The sequence below is a fragment of the Saccostrea cucullata genome, unplaced genomic scaffold, assembly GCF_032062105.1.
Source record: "Saccostrea cucullata isolate Sc308-1 unplaced genomic scaffold, CSIRO_AGI_Scuc_v1 ctg439, whole genome shotgun sequence".
In the NCBI taxonomy this organism is placed as follows: Eukaryota; Metazoa; Mollusca; class Bivalvia; order Ostreida; family Ostreidae; genus Saccostrea; species Saccostrea cuccullata.
The window spans coordinates 292,501-292,733 of NW_026928938.1; positions in this window are offsets into that span (position 1 = coordinate 292,501).

Consider the following 233-nt stretch of genomic DNA (forward strand, 5'->3'; position numbering starts at 1 on the left):
TATTATGTCTTTATGTTGTACAGTGTTTTTCTTTTCATTATCTAATCTTTAAAATATGGAATTTTAATATATATTTTCCCTCATCACCCCCGTCTGAATGAAAATAGAAATCAGCAAATTCGAAATAAAATTCAAAGTGACAATTATCTGACTCTAAGACATTATTCATTGATTAATTTCAACTTTTATAATTATATTAGCCTCTAAATGTAACACAATACATCATCATTGGT